Source organism: Staurois parvus, unplaced genomic scaffold, assembly GCF_062004578.1.
Source record: "Staurois parvus isolate SC_StPar_1 unplaced genomic scaffold, SC_StPar_1.0 ptg000183l, whole genome shotgun sequence".
NCBI lineage: Eukaryota > Metazoa > Chordata > Amphibia > Anura > Ranidae > Staurois > Staurois parvus.
Window position 1 is genome coordinate 1,242,136 of NW_028317979.1, and position 16,737 is coordinate 1,258,872.

Genomic DNA, 16,737 nt, shown 5'->3' on the forward strand with positions numbered 1-16,737 from the left:
CTGGCGTCTGGGACTTCCCGGGCTGACCTGTAATTGTTTGGGGTTTTTTTTTATACGGGTGGGAATTGGGGTGAACCCATAGAACTACACAATTATGCACAATTATGCAGAGGTCTTCCTAAAATGCCTTCTATTTCTAGCTTGGACTCTCTGTCTCCTCAATCAATAACCTGTCCTATTCTGAACATAATATAGACTGAAATGTCTGCAGCCTTTCATTTTTTTCTCGTTTAGTTTAACAATATTTATCATATGCTGTACACAGTAAGGCAGTGGTGTTCAATTTTCTTGATATGGGGGTCCCAAATGCAGCCCTCGACATCGCCAAAGGGCCAAACATAATATTCAGTGTCAGAGACAGCAGATACTGATATATACTGCAGACGTGCTAAAAGAGATGGTCAGAGAGTGCAGACGTGATACAAGAGATGGTCAGAGACTGTAGACATGATAAAAGAGAGGTCAGAGACTGCAGACGTGATACAAGAGATGGTCAGAGACTGCAGACATGATACAAGAGAGGTCAGAGACTGCAGACGTGATACAAGAGATGTCAGGGACTGCAGACGTGATACAAGAGAGGTCAGAGACTGTAGACGTGATACAAGAGAGGTCAGAGACTGCAGACATGATACAAGAGAGGTCAGAGACTGCAGACGTGATACAAGAGATGTCAGAGACTGCAGACGTGATAAAAGAGATGGTCAGAGACTGCAGATATGATACATGAAGAGGTCAGAAACTGCAGATGTGATACAAGAGATGGTCAGAGACTGCAGATATGATACATGAGGAGGTCAGAAGCTGCAGATGTGATACAAGAGATGGTCAGAAACTGCAGATGTGATACAAGAGATGGTCAGAGACTGCAGATGTGATACATGAGGAGATCAGAAACTGCAAATGTGATACAAAAGATGATCAGAGACTGCAGATGTGATACATGAGGAGGTCAGAAACTGCAGATGTGATACAAGAGATGGTCAGAGACTGCAGATATGATACATAAGGAGGTCAGAAGCTGTAGATGTGATACAAGAGATCGTCAGAGACTGCAGACATGATGCATGAGATGGTCAGAGACTGCAGATGTGATACATGAGGAGGTCAGAAACTGCAAATGTGATATAAGAGATGGTCAGAGACTGCAGACATGATACAAGAGATGGTCAGAGACTGCAGACGTGATACAAGAGATGGTCAGAGACTGCAGACATGATACAAGAGATGGTCAGAGACTGCAGATATGATACATGAGGAGGTCAGAAGATGCAGACGTGATTCAAGAGATGGTCAGAAACTGCAGACGTGATACAAGAGATGGTCAGAGATTGTAGACATGGTACAAGAGATGGTCAAAGACTTTGAACAGTGTCTAAATAAGGGGCCCTGAAGGCTGCACAAAAGTGCCAAAGGGCTGCATGCAGCCCTTGGGCCACAGGTTGGGCGCTGGGGCAATGAGGGCTCTTGCTCACAGATGACAAAAACGCTAGGTTTTTAGGTGTTCAGGTGTTTTTTTTCACTGATCTGAATGCAGACATTGCTTTCAGTGGGCACATAGGATAGCGAATATCAGTAAAAAAAAAAAAAATCGCTGTTTCTGGTCAGTATTTTACGCACATACTGATTAATAGATTATATTATAGTGAAAATAATGTTATGTATGTATATGCATTAAAATGAGGGCACAATATGGACCATAGCCACGTTTTTTGGGTATGAACTTTCTGCCAGGAAGATCCAGCTTTCTGCAAAGACTGTGTATAGGTGTACAATTCTTCTTCATCCTTTTCTCGTATGTAATACATTTTACGTTTGAATGCAGTAATTTACACGTCATTTTTACATTTTTTTCTTTATGGCTCTGAACACATCGCTGCATCACAGATCTTTACACAGCTGTGTGCATTGCCCCATAGACAATTTATCTGTGTTCAGAGTTGTGTGGTTACAATAGCAGCCTTTTTTCGCCCTTGTGCATGAGGCCTTAGGCTAAGTTTATACTATAACCTCTGAAAGGCAATCTGCAGTGTTTGGCAGGCGGTGAATAAACAACATTTCGCTTCCTCAACGCCTATTTTAACCATGTAAATGCTGCGCCACAAGGTTATAGAGTGGTTGTGTGTGTGGCCCCTTTCACTTGAATTGGTGGTGGTATTGCCCATTGAACACTGTTTTGCATTTGTACAACCAGCTACCTTTGCTGCCTAAGCTAAACTGTCTGTTTTTACTGCCCCCCCACCCCCAGATTGCAAGTGTAATTGAGCCCTAAGGCTGGCCATACACAATACAATTTTCTTGAGATTTTTGCTTTAGATTTACCAAAAACCATATAATATGAGGTCAAACCTAAACAACACTTTCAGTTGTATCCAATTATGCAGGCCCTTGCACTACATAGTTGAAGGTAAATCTAAAGTAAATTGGGCAGAGATTGGACAGAAAATTGTATAGTGTATGGCGAGCCTTAGTCCCCGGTCACACTGGGTGCGACTTGGCATGCAATTTGCATGCCATGCGACTTGCAAATCCCATGCTAAGTCACACCCTATCGTCTGCAATTACAGCGGTCATATCAGTGCGGTTCTGACTTAGTCAGAGCTGCATGATTTCTAAAGTAGTACATGCACTACTTTTGGTGCGATTTGCATAGACAACTGCGTCCGATGTCTTGCAAATCGCCCCTCAAGTCGGCATGATATCTGACTTTGAAATCATGCAACTTCACTGTAAGTCGCACAATTTCAAAGTCGGGATCGGTGTGACCGGGGTGTAAACATACCCTGTCACTGCAGCGCCCTAAAAAGCAATCCGAGGTCACCCCACTTTTCAGAGGTGTTGATAGGTAGTGAGAGATGACATGTCACCTCCTCACCACCTATTCTAACCTTGCAAATGCCCCAACCATATGCATTGCATGTGTTTGCAGGGTAGTTGCGGCATAGCCCCATTCACTTCAATAGGTCACATTCATTGGCAGTATTGCAAAGCATGTGCACAACAATGTCCGGCTGCCTGTGCAACTTAAGAGGAAAGGGCAGTAAAAATGTGGTTCAACCTCTCATTTTTACTACCCCCGAACCGCAAGTGTAAACAAATCCTTACTGTGTCAGTATCAGGTGACAAAAGAAAAGTTTTTGTTTCGTTCATTTTCTATTATTTTAATGATGCTGATTCACACTATTGCTTTTCATGAACGCACGCAAAATTGTGCAATTATGCACATGTTTGCAAAGTGTGCAAAAAGTGGTGCTTGGTAATTGCACCCCAAACTTCCTTTTTTTGGAAAATGTGCAAAGCTCAAAACTGTGCATATGCTGCTTTTGCCACACATAGGGCAGTGCATTGAAATGAATGGGCTGCCCCATGTGCGTAGTGAGAGAATGCGCAAAAAGACCCTGTATATTGTGGTCATAGCGTGCATGGCGCCTTCTATAGCAGCGTCGTCTCGTGTGGTGATACACCCAATAAGTATAGCAAGGCCTCATTCACACTTGAGCTAAAAAATGCCTGTTTTCCAGGCGTTTGATGTTTTTTTTTTTTTCTGCGTCTAAACGCCCCTCCATGTTAGCCTGTGTCCATGCTCACATAGGTGTTTACAGCAGTTTAGAGGCAGAAAAAAAAGCATCACTTGTGTATTCAACTGAAGAGCGGTTTGCCAGAAAAACGTCTGACGTACCTAAGCACTAGACGCATTTGAGCATTTTTTTTTATTTCAATGGCCAAAATTATTATTATTATTATTAATATACAGGATTTATATAGCGCCAACAGTTTGCTCAGCACTTTACAATATAATGGGAGACAATACAGCAACAATACAGTAGGGATAGGAGGGCACTGCTCCTCGGAGCTTACAATCTAGGAGGGAGGGGCTAGTGGTACAAAAGGGATGGGGGATGGACTGGTAGGAAGAGAAGAAGATTCCATTATTAGCTGAGGGCAGGATAGGCTTCCCTGAAGAGATAGGTTTTCAGAGATCGCCTAAAAGTGAGCAGAGTAGGTGATAGTCTGATAATTTGGGGTAGAGAATTCCAGAGGATGGGGGAAGCTCTGGAGAAGTCCTGGAATAAATTCCAGAATAAATTAATATTCTGGCCAATAAAAATAAATAAATGCCCAAGCGCTTGATGCACCGTTTGCAAAAACGTAGCTTAGGCGCTTTTTTGAAGCTGGTTTTGTCCTAGTACAGTGGTTCTCAACCTGTGGGTCGCGACCCCTTTGGGGGTCGAACGACCCTTTCACAGGGGTCCCCTAAGACCATCAGAAAACACATATTTCCGATGTGTAAAGAGCAGCTACTGTGTAGAAAGCAACTGCTGTGTTGAAAGCAGCAGTATTGGAGGTAAAACGACACTCGTGAATTATAATTACTGGGTAAATAATTTTATGGTTGGGGGTCACCACAACATGAGGAACTGTATTAAAGGGTCACAGCATTAGGAAGGTTCAGAACCACTGTCCTAGTAGGAGAGAAAAGCATTTATAAGTGTGCATGAAGCCTAATACACAAGTACTAGGACCTTAGATTGCACGCGCCTTGAGGGTTAGGGACTGATGTGAATGTACAATATATATGTAAAGCGCTGCGTAAATTGACGGCGAGATATATAAGTACCTGAAATAAATAAAATACAAATAAATACTACACCAAATACACATACATAGGAAGACTTCAGATGATGAGCATATATGAGAGATGCGATAGGGGAGGGAGACTTGCCAATACAAGCTGACAATCTAGAGGGAGAGGACGGTCACATGACCTCTTTTGTCACTTTTACCCTGACAGTAGCATATCCGGCAGGCGAGGGAAAACTTGCAGATCAGGTTATTGACCCACATTTGGTATTCTGTACCCTTATCTGCTTTTGAGATACGGTTCCCAGGAGCTGATTGGTTGGTTTAGCATACGTTTTAAGGAATGGGCTCAAGCTCGCCTTGCAGATGTTTTGTAACCGGTTTTGTGCTCACAGGAGTGGCAGGCACCGTGACAGTGCAGTGACATTTGAGCAGACTGCTGACTAACTGGATAATTTACCAGTGTGCCTGATAGAAGTCAGCCCAGCTAAGCTCATGAATGTAACTATTCCAACAAACTACATCTTCCAAGTCACAGGAACAACCCTGCAGACCGACACAAGAAAGAGCAGGTAAACAGATCTCATTTGTCAGGAGGCATTGCAATCAAGCCTGGATTGTAGAAATGAAATCTGTAGAAGATTGGAGCTACATTCATTATTACAGCGGGGATTAAATCCTTGATTATTGGTTGTAAGATGGTGATTGATATATTTAATATACAGTGCACTGTGGAGGGGTCTTCTCAGCTCCCTTTACCCGAATCATTGTGCTTATAGATCTCTTAGGCTGGCCATACACTATACAATTTTCTGTCCAATTTCTGCCCAATTTCCTTTAGATTTACCTTCAACTATGTAGTGCAAGAGCCTGCCTAATTGGATACAATTTAAAGTATTGTTAAGTTTGACCTTCTATTATATGGTTTTTGGTAAAGCTAAACCAAAAATCTTATAAAAATTGCATAATGTATAGCCAGCCTTACTTTGTATAGGCCATTCCATATCTTGCATTGATGAGTTCTAAAAAGTGTGAAACATGCTTGCTGGTTAGATATAGTGCTCTTTGTAGGCAGACCTATCTGGACTGCATGACTTTATTTTTGTGTTGTCTTGTTATTCTGTAAGCTCGTAAAGGAACATTTTGCCTATCTGCTCCCGCATGATGCGGTATTTGTAAAATAGGGATTGCTCCCCAAGACTTATTGTAAGCCACGGGGTTATTTAGCTCACCAGACTCCACCTATAAGGCTAGGTTCACACCTATGCAGGTTGCGTTTGAGCTGTTCTTGCACCTGCGTTTTTTACGCATTTTGCCCTGTTTTTGATGCGTTTTGCTAACTTTTTTTTTTCTTTTTCTTGTTGCTAGGCAGATTTAAAATGCAAAACACATCAAAAACACAATACACGCTTTTCTGCAGCATTTCCATTGCAGTCTTTAGAACCAAAAATGCAATTTTTTTGCATTCAAAAATGTCCCTGACCCTTTCCAAAAAACACACCGGGTGAAAACATGGAGATGGGAACGTGACCCATAGTAAACCATGGTAAATGGACTATACTGCGTCTCTGCAAAATGCAAAACGCTGCAGAAAATGCTTAGGTGTGAACCTAAGGTAACTGAGGCTTCACCTTTGTGTTGACTAGTCCTTTGATGGACATTCAAGTATATGTAAATCCAATCACATTCATCTCAAACAGGGGTGTCAAACTGGTGGCCCCAGCTGTTGCAAAACTACAAGTACCATCATGCCTCTGCCTTTGGGTATCATGTTTTTAACTGTCAATTTTGCAATGCCTTATGGGAATTGTAGTTTGGTAACAGCTGGAGGGCAGCCAATTTGACACCCGTGTCATAGAAGCTTTACCATGGGCGCCTGGGGCTGTATGATATAACATTTTCCCTGCTTGGGAGCCATAGGTGTCATGTACAGCTGCCAATAGAAATAAATGACTATTCAGCTACAGTATATGTGCACATGTGTATGGCTGTACGCTCCTGAATGCAAACTGTCCAGGGGAGGTACTGTATCTGTAAGCATGCACATGCTTACACAAATATGGTGTATACCAGCGTATAGCCATTGATTTCTGTGGACGCCGGCATGCAGCACCTGTGTCTCCCAGATTATGAAATATACCTACATTTTACATCATACAGCCCAGAATGAGGTCTTAAAGTCATGTCAAAAGTGATTTTCAATATTTTTATTTGGCTACATTTTTTTAAAATAATGCAGCACAATCCTATCTTTGTTCAGGCACTTCCTTGTATATAGTGACAACGCTCTGTGTCTTGTCCTGCGTTTTCACCCTGTTACACGGAGAATACAAGCACCCTGTGCCACGTCACATTGCACCACCGTATTTGTCACCATCAGAAATCCCCCAACCCCGAGAAATGATGTGCAGCAGTTGCTGTAGTAATTGTAGACAGGACGTAGTTGAAGGATCTCAGTAGCATTGAGATGCTTCAAAAATTAAAAAGGATAAAAAAGGTGAAAACAGTATCTGATCAAAAATGGTAATTGTTTGATACATGGTACTTTAGCCAATTAAATGTTGTTCATTTGAGATTTACACCTATGTTATTAGTAGGTCTCATAGGGCTCATTCACACGGGTGCAGAGGGTAAAACACCAAAAGAGTCCTTGTGCATGGTACCGGGGGAAGACTGACCATTTGGAAACTCGGACACTGCTCGAGGGCCCGGGGTCAGTAGGGGGCCACATGAGATGCCCCTGGTACCTTTTTCATAGGCTTTTTTGAGTTTGGGCAAGGACACAGGGACCCCATGATCCCCTATTGCCCAGGGGCCCCATGAGTTGTCAGTCCGCCCCTGCATGGTACTGATGTATGAACACTAAATCTTGCTGGCAAAAAGTCCCTGTGCCAAAAAACAAGAGTGTGCTCCATATAGTGCACACGTTCATACACATTTCCGCATGTAAAACTTCTTATAGCTATAATATAATCTACTTTTCAAGAGGGTGTAAAATACTAACCAGTAATGTATATTTTTGTAATCTTTTTTCTGCTCTAAAAGCAGTGGGCTGCATTCAGATCATTAAAAAAAATGCCCAAAGGCCTAAAAACATGGCTTTTTTTTTGCGCCTTTTTGCAAAAGCCCTGAAAAAAACAAGTGCTTTTCTGCTCCTGAGAGTCCCATTAGCCACACATTTACATGTGTGCAGGGACGGAAGTACGCCCCTGGATGCAGACAGTTTGTGTTTAGGGCCACTTATTCATCCCTGTACACATGTAAGTGCTCATATGTACAGTTACCATCGTACAGCCGCAATCTGTCATTGATTTGTACACTTTGTTGCCCATGGCTTTATGCAAACACATGTGTCTCATGGTGCAGTTATATGCTTTTTGTTTTTTTTTATTGGTGTCTGGCCCTCTTCGGCAATATGTATGGGACCCATTCACAGCATATGCAGTGACCTGCGTTTTTATGCAACGGCTCAAGACAGGTCATTACAAAACCAATGGATTTCTATGTGCCTCGTTCACTGCACATGGCTGTGTAAGTACTGTATGTGTTGCAGAGAATTGTCTGCAGCATGTCTGTAATTTAACGCAACATACAAGACCGCATGTAAAGGTAATGCACCTGAAAGTTACAAAATAAAAAGATTAATCGCTGTTAGCATTTTGATCCTTCCAGGGACCTGTTGCTTCACAACTAATGACCTTAAAACACATGCCATACATATACAAAATCTAGTAGATAACATTGTGTAAGACAGGGGTGTCAAACTGACGGTCCTCCAGCTGTTGCAAAACTACAAGTCCCATCATGCCTCTGCCTTTGGGAGTCTTGCTTGTATCTGTCAATCTTGCAATTCCTCATGGGACTTATAGTTTGGCAACAGCTGGAGGGCTGCCAGTTTGACACCCGTGGTGTAAGGTGTCCATACTTCACTGTGACAGTGATGGACAGGGATACATGCTATACATAAGAGGTGCTCTGAATTGATATACTTTGCTCCTGGATCATATTCTAATATGATGATGCTTTAGTTGTGTTCCTCAACCAGCAGGCATGAATAATAATGTACTGTTTTATAGGTTTGGGAAGATGTTGAGAAATATCTGCACTTGGGTCTCTAGCTGCCAATGGCAGACTTTTTGATGGACCTCTTCATAAAGCCTGTGACACATAGGTGGATTTGGGAATAGCTCACTTATTGCCAGGTCTGAACATTGTCACATAGGATGAGGATATGTTAAAAGCTGTGTTCACAAAGATGGACACTGTGTAGGAACTTTAGAGAGCTCCAGCAGCAATTGGGTTAACACCACAATTTTGCGGGTCAGATTCTCAATAAGCTATAAAGTACGTAGCTGTGCAGTCTGTGGTCCATTAAAGCCTAGTTTGCCTTTGCATGGGTGGAGGAAGCTATAAAGTTCCAACCATATTTATGTATTTATGGAAATGAATCCAGTTTAGGGAGTGTCATATTGTTCTGCGATTGTAGCTGAATACATTCGACCCCACAGCCCTGAAACACCACCGCCTCTAGGATCATGGAAAGGGTAAGCATGACCCTCCACACTCCCACACTACCGTGATCTAAAATTAATAATTCTGGTGGGCTTAAGCCTGCTACAATCCTGGCAATTCCAAATAAAAATATGATAAAGAAAATGCATAGCCTTGTCAAAATAGTCAGTAAATCTGGATAGGCAGCTGGGGTTATAGTTTTATAAGTTGGGTCTGTGATGGGCCCCAGCACACTGTCGGAGATGTCTCCAGAACCCTGTGGTGTACATTCATATGTTCTGGAATTGTCCCACCATACAATTATTCTCATCTGATGTAGCACATTTTATTATGATACTGACCACTATCCAAGTCCCTTTTAAATATATCCACTTGTCTGTTGAGCCTGGTAGAACCACTCATGCAACCAGGCCCCCATTTGTTCTATGCTAGGAAGGCTATTGTACTAAAAGCCACATCTTCCACACTGGATTTTTGGAAATTGCTAGTTAACCACTTGCCCTCCTGAGGATTTACCCCCCTTAATGACCAGGCCTCTTTTTGCTACTCGGCGCTGCACTAATTCAACTGATAATTGCGTGGTCATGCAATGCTGCACCCAAACGAAGTTTACGTCCTTTTTTTCACACAGAGCTTTCTTTCGGTGGTATCACCTGTGCGCTTTTTATTTTTCACGCTATAAACAAAAAAAGGCCAAAAATTTTGAAGAAAAACTATATTTTTTACTTTCAGCTATAAAAAATATATAGTAAACTCAAAGTTAGTTATAAATTTAGTCCAAAATGTATTCTGCTACATGTTTTTGGTAAAAAAAATCCCAGTGAGTGTATATTGATTGCTTTGTGTGGAAGTTATAGCGTCTACAAACTATGGTATAGATAGTGCAATTTGCGCCATTTTTTTTGCTATACAGTGCTGTGCTAGTTTAACGGACAATTGCGCGGTCATGCAATACGGTACATAAATTAAATTTACATCCTTTTTTTCCCACAAATTGAGCTTTTTTTGGTGGTATTTGATTGCCTGTGCGGTTTTATTTTTTGCGCTATAAAAAAAAAGGCTGACAATTTTGAGGAAAAAAAACAATATTTTGGACTTTTTGCTATAAAACATGTCCAGTAAAAAAAAATTTAAAAATCAAATTTAGTCATAAATTTCTGCCAAAATGCATTCTGCGACATGTCTTTGCTAACAAAAAAACCCAATACGTGTAAATTAATTGGTTTACGTGAAAGTTATAGCGTTTACAAATGGCGGGAAGGATACTGGGATTTTTAGTTTTTTTTTATAGTAATAATGGCGGTGATCAGCGACTTATGGCGGCAATCAGTGACTTATGGCGGCGATCAGCAACTTATGGTGGGACTGTGGGACTGTGGCGGACATTCTGACATTGGGGGGTACTGACTTGGAGTCACTGACATCCCCAGTGACACCAATACAGTGATCAGGGCAAAAAAAAAAAAAAATACTGACACTGTACTAATGGCACTGGGGAGGAAAGGGTTAAGTTTATTATTCAGGGAAAGGGTTAACTGTGTGAGGGGAGTGTTTTACTAGGGGGCGGGCGTGTGTACTGCAGAGAACACCTCTGATCGGGAGAGAGAAACTCTTCTGTCCCGATCAGCGTGTCCTGGAGCTGTCAGGGAACTGACAGAAAGCACAGCCACTGCAGCTGTGCTCTCTGTCAGTGATTGCCGCCGATCGCCGGGACATAGCCAGTAACGACCGGCTGTGACCCGGTGACTGACATCCGCGGCTGTGATCGGCGGGACAGGTAGGGCGGCGGCGTGCCTCGCGCGCGCTCCCTACCTGTTTTCAAAACACACGTTTTAAAATGTGGTTTTGCCCAGCCGTGCCGCCCTGCCGCCGTATTTCTACAGTGGCTGGGCGGCATGTGGTTAAAGTATAACTAAAGACAAAACCTTTTTTTTTTTGTTTTGGATAGAGTGGAGAGGGATTAGAACACCTGTTAGGTTTTTATTGCTGTCTGTGCCCCCCGTTAGATAGATTTCTATTGCTGTCTGTGGCACCTTTAGAAAGATCCACCTTCTCTATTTCTCTATATGCAAAGAAAAAAAAACATTTGCCTATAGTTCTACTCTAATGCAGCACTTCCACTTTATAAGTCTATGAGGTTGCCCCCAAATATTCTTCAAGGTATATGATTTTTTGGTGATATGTAAATAGTACTTTGTGAATTCATCCTAACTTCTTAAAAAGTTCACAAGGTGGGATCATTTTTTTAAGGGGTATGGGGAGGTGCATGGAGCGAAATTTGTTGCTCTGCAAGCTATTAATCTTTATAATAATTTTTGTGTCGGACAGATTACACTGTTCAACAAATTTTTATTTTTTGCCAGTTTTGGAAACAAAAGGATCCATTTCTTAATGAATTTCACATTCTGAGTTCAAATATAACAATGAAATTTGTCAATTGGCTCTAGTTTTTCTGTAAACTAAAAGTTTTCTACTATAGGCGTAATGACTACATAATGCACAATAATTATATAGATAGATGTCTTTCCACAAATATAAAGCAAGTGATATTGACTACATAACAAAGCCTAAATGGCATAATATATTGCATAGGATTACCAAGAAAAATTATAGCCATAAGCTAAGTTGAATCATTTTAATACTTAGGATTCTCACTAGTTTTGTCTTCAGTTTGTATCGGTTTTGCTTCTCTTGGCTTTTCTCTTGTATTCGAGGAAAGGGCTATCTCTTACAACTGTCCAGCAATAGTCAGCAAGCATTGATGGGCTCCATTTACCTTGATATCTTCTTTTCATAGCTGCAATGTCTTGATGGAAGCGCTCTCCGTGTTCATCACTCACTGCTCCACAGTTTGGTGGGAAAAAATCCAGATGCGAATGTAGAAAATGAATTTTTAGAGACATGTTGCAACCCAGATTTCTGTAAGTCTGGATGAGTTTTTCTACCACTTTCTTGTAGTCTGGTGTTTTATTGTTTCCAAGAAAATTTGATGTCACTGATACAAATGCTGTCCAGGCAGCCTTTTCCTTTCCACGCAACAGAGAAAGAAACTCATCATCATGAATAAGTTTACGAATCTGTGGCCCAACAAAGACTCCTTCATTTATTTTTGCAGCACTAAGTGCTGGAAATTTGCTAATCAGGTACTTGAAACCTGCTTTATTCTTGTCCATTGCCTTAACAAAGTTTTTCATTAATCCCAACTTGATGTGTAATGGAGGTAATAAGATCTTATTGCTGTCTACAAGTGCTGGATAGTTAACATTTTGTTCTCCAGGCTGCAATGACTGGCGTAATGGCCAGTCTCTTTTGGCATAGTGCATTTCTCTCGCACGACTGTCCCACTCACAGAGGAAGCAGCAGTACTTAGTATATCCACCTTGAAGTCCAAGTAGGATAGCAATCACCTTCAGGTCACCACAAATCGACCATTGATGTTCATCATAGTTGATGCACCTTAAAAGTTCTTTCAAGTTTTCATACGTTTCTTTCATTGAAACTGCGTAAGCAACTGGAACTGACGGCAGCTGATTGCCATTATGGAGCAAAACAGCTTTAAGACTCGCCTTTGAAGCATCAATGAACAGCCTCCACTCATCGGGATCATAGCATACGCCGATGGCTGAGATTAAACCATGAACATTGTTACATACAGCAATATCACCTTCCTGGACGAAGAATGGGATCAGATCTTTCTGACGATGACAGTAGAAAGACGTACGAACATCACTTGCTAGGAGATTCCACTGTTGTAGTCTTGACCCCAAAAGCTCTGCCTTGTTCTTCGGAAGATCCAGGTCTCTGATAAGATCGCTCAATTCCACTTGTGTAATGAGGTGTGGTTCAGTGGGTGTGGATGGAAGAAAGTCTGGGTCATGTGAGGTTGACGGTTGATGACTACACGCTTCAGGTTCTTCCTCACTTGACTCAACCACAAAGGATTCTGGTGCTTTAGGAATTGGTAGCCCCTCTCCATGAGGAACTGGACGTATTGCCGATGGAATATTTGGATAGTGCACAGATAACTTTTTCTTCTTATTTAGCCCTTTTACAATTGGAGGCACCATACAAAAGTAACAATTACTAACATGATCTGTTGGCTCTCTCCAAATCATTGGCACAGCGAAAGGCATAGATGCCTTTTTTCCATTCAACCATTGCTCCAGTGCCGTCCCACAAGAATTGCAGCATATATGTGGTGCCCAGCTCTTGTCCTGGTCTCCTATCTTGCAGCCAAAATACAAGTTGTAGGCTTTCTTAATCATTCCTGTTATCCTCCTTTTTTGTGAGATAAAAGTTATTTCACCGCAGATATAGCAGAAATTATCTGCTTTATTCACACAAGTTCGAGGCATTACTGAGTAGCCTATATAAGCATAAAACGAAATGTAAAGACGCTGTCGAACTACAATCAGCTACAGATACTGCAGCTTTTATGCAGTGAAGTGATGCAATTAAAGGCTAATATTGCATCATCTCAGTATACATGCAATTTTCTATTGGTCACCAGTATCAATTGCGCAATATGCAACTGAAGTTGCATCATAATTTTGAATGGCTTACGTCATTAGATGGGTGAATATATCATGGAAACTAGAGCCAATCAACATTTTTTAGGGTCATTTTCGTTTTCAGCACCCCAAAATTATGTAAGATTAGCTAATTTTATGCCCAAAACTTTTTACCTGTTGAACAGTGTTATTGCAGAACTGAGTGCGGCCAATTTTGTTGTTTTTCTTTACTGGTTTTATACTAAGAGTGATGTTCCTCATGGATTATTTTGTACTTCTATGCCAGGGATAGGCCCAAATGGTTTTATATCTTAGTTAAAAGCTCAAGAAAGAATTAGCAAAAAAAACGTCTGTGATCGGCAACCTGCTTGACCAATAGTGAAACTTATTTGTGCCCAACCTCAGGTATTCTTACAAGTTGTCTGTGCCCGTCTCACTATTCATAACTTTAGTCTTGAGAACGAGTATTTAGCAGTATTGGTGTACCATGTGCCAAGTCTGAGCATTGCTGGGTGCAGCGGTTCCCATGTTCATCCAGTTGCTACAGCCATCAGAAGGTGGCTCAATCAATGGTGTTGATTTACTAAGGGGGTAAAGGTTATTAATTGTTTATGTTGGAATGTAGTTGTTACTTTGTAAAATGAATCTTTACATAGCTTAGTAAATTAGTGAGGCTGTGTAACCTAGTTCCCTAGTGCACGGGTCTCCAAACTATAGTCTTCCAGTTGTGGAGGAACTGCAAGTCCCATGAGGCCTTGCAAGACTCTGACAGGCAAGATTCCCAGAGGCAGAGGCATAATGGGACTTGTAGTACTTCTACAGCTGGAGAGCCAAAGTTTGGAGAACCCTGCCCTAGTGTATCACTGACCTGAACCAAGCATGCAGTACAGGAGTTCAGACTTTTTATTAAACATCACTGGTTGTATACTTGTCCAGAGTCGTCCCTATGGAGCTGGCACTTTAAAAACAACAAATTAGTAATGGAAGCTCCATATTTCTTTCAACATAGTTTCACCTAAAAAGCTACACCCATATAAAAAAAAAGCACACCCATATTTAGGGTGAAATATGAAACATGGCACAGCTACATCCCAAACCACCCCTAGTAAAGGAATCTGTGGAGTTTTCTTCCTGCTAGCTCTTGTTGGGGAGAGTTGTGAATGAAACAACTACAAGTCCCCTCCACCGCCACAGCAGAAGGACTGTAGTTTTTAATTGATAACAAGTGCGGGGACATTACTGCACTTGTAGTTCATTGTGACTTCCTCCATAGCTGAAGGTCTGTACCTCTGTATGAACCTAAGTTAAAGGAGCAGTCTGCTGGAGATGATCCACTGATTGCATTTGCATTGCTTTGCATGCTGACATTTTTACAAATAATAAATACACATTTTTGCTTTTATGTAGTATGTGTGCTTTTATTATATTTTTGCTAAATGCGGAATTCTTTAAATGAAACCATTTAGCATGGCTATGTGCAGTAAAAGACACCGTGAAGTGCCCAAGGATGCCTGTGCTACAGTATTCCAGCTCCTCAATTCTTCGTTGGAGCTCTATGGAATGCTAAACATGTACATAGGTAGAACAGACACATCCATTCATGCTTCCCAAAGAACCGTTCTCTCTACCGAAATCACCTATTGCATGGTCTGAGCAGGGGCGGACTGACAACTCATGGGGCCCCCGGGCAATAGGGGATCATGGGGCCCCTGTGTCCTTGCCCAAACTCAAAAAAGCCTATGAAAAAGGTACCAGGGGCATCTCATGGGGACCGCAGGCCCTCGAGCAGTGCCCGAGTTTCTAAATGGTCAGTCTGAGCTTTAGAACTTAGGACAAGGACATATCTAAGGCTGTGTAATACTGGCTTTCAGAAAGACAGGTATGACGTAATAAGAGCTGTAAGGAGCTCCAGCAGCTATCTTAACAAGTGCGTCTTTGCAACAGTATACCCTGTCACCTTGTGTTCCCTGCTGCCTGAAGTTATTGTGTGTGTCAACACTACACGTTTACCCATCAGATTCTCCCTAACCTATATAGTATGTAGCTGGGAACTGTGTTGTCTGATCTGCCTTTGCCTGGGTGGAGGGAGCTATAAAGTTCCAACTACAGTGGATATAAAAAGTCTTTTAGTGGGGGGTGGTGAACATAAAAAACTAAAATAATATAGTTGCATAAGTGTGCACAACCTCTTATACCTGGGGATGTAGCTGTGTTCAGAATTAAGCAATCACATTCAAAATCATGTTAAATAGGAGTCAGTACACACCTGCCCTCATTAAAAGTTCCTCTGATTAACCCCAAATAAAGTTCAGCTGTTCTAGTAGGTCTTTCCTGACATTGTCTTAGTTGCATCCTACAGCAAAAGCCATGGTCCGCAGAGAGCTTCCAAAGCATCAGAGGGATCTTATTGGTAAAAGGTATCAGTCAGGAGAATGGTACAAAAGAATTTCCAAGGCATTAGATATACCATGGAACACAGTGAAGACAGTCATCATCAACTGCAGAAAATATGGCACAACAGTAACGTTATCAAGAACTGGACGTCCCTCTCAAATTGATGAAAAGACGAGAAGAAAATTGGTCTGGAAGGCTGCCAAGAGGCCTACAGCAACATTAAAGGAGATGCTGGAATATCTGGCAAGTACTGTCTCTGTGGTATATGTGACAGCAATCTCCTGTATTCTTCATAGGTCTGGGCTATGGGGTAGAGTGGCAAGATGGAAGCCTTTACTTAAACAGAAAAACATCCAAGCCTGGCTAAATTTTGCAAAAACACAGTGGCTAAAAGGTTAGCACTTCTGCCTGGCAGTACTAGGGTTGTTGGTTCGAACCCCAACCACGGCACCACCTGCCTGGAGTTTGCATGTTCTACCTGTGCCTGCGTGGGTTTCCTCCGGGTACTCCGGTTTCCTCCCACACTAGACATGCTGGTAGGTTAATTAGCCCCTGTCTAAGTTGGCCCTAGTATGTATGAATGTGAGTTAGGGACCATAGATTGTACACCACTTGAGGGTTAGGGACTGATGTGAATGTATAATATATATGTAAGGCGCTGCATAAATTGACGGCGCTATATAAGTACCTGAAATAAATAAACAAATAAAAACACATCTGAAGTCTCTGAAAAGCATGT

General features: G+C 41.8%; 1 protein-coding gene across 2 annotated transcripts in view; it reads left to right on the top strand.

Moving 5' to 3' along the window:
• Nucleotides 1-16,737, top strand: part of TLCD4 (TLC domain containing 4) — a 111,406-nt gene that overhangs the window by 14,451 nt on the left and 80,218 nt on the right. Inside the window, exon 1 of one of the 2 annotated variants that reach the window (XM_089677276.1) lies at nt 4,817-5,153. The exons of the other annotated variant lie outside the window; for it this stretch is intronic. The gene's annotated coding sequence lies outside the window, so the exon portion shown is untranslated. Of the gene's footprint in view, nt 1-4,816; nt 5,154-16,737 lie in introns of those variants that run through there. 2 annotated transcript variants of the gene reach the window in all.